The following is a 366-nucleotide window of genomic DNA, read 5'->3' as shown; positions in this document are numbered from 1 at the left end:
GCAGCATGGCCCAGGGCAGCTGCCTCCTCGGGGAGGCCCCAGCCAAGCGTTTAAGCAGCGGTTGCTCAAAAAGCCCCCAGAGCCCACCCAGTCCCCACAGACCACGGGCTGTGGTCCAGGACCTGTGTTACCAGGACTGTGCTGCGGGGTCGTAGCGTGAGCCTCATCTCGCCCACGGGCCTGGCTTCACAAAGGAGACAAAGACACCAACTCCCGACTCAGTAACCCTAGCGACGAGCCAGACACGGGAACCTGACGAGAACGCCCATCCCAGCCAAGCAGCTCGGGGCTTTGGGGCAGGTCAGGGAGTCACGTTCACCCACACCAACCTCGTGAAGCCATCTGACACAGCAGTGTCCACGCTGC

This window comes from Buceros rhinoceros, unplaced genomic scaffold (assembly GCF_000710305.1).
Source record: "Buceros rhinoceros silvestris isolate BGI_N320 unplaced genomic scaffold, ASM71030v1 scaffold23608, whole genome shotgun sequence".
NCBI classification, from domain to species: Eukaryota; Metazoa; Chordata; class Aves; order Bucerotiformes; family Bucerotidae; genus Buceros; species Buceros rhinoceros.
The sequence above is the reverse complement of the archived record's forward strand: the minus strand, read 5'-3'. Positions refer to the sequence as shown.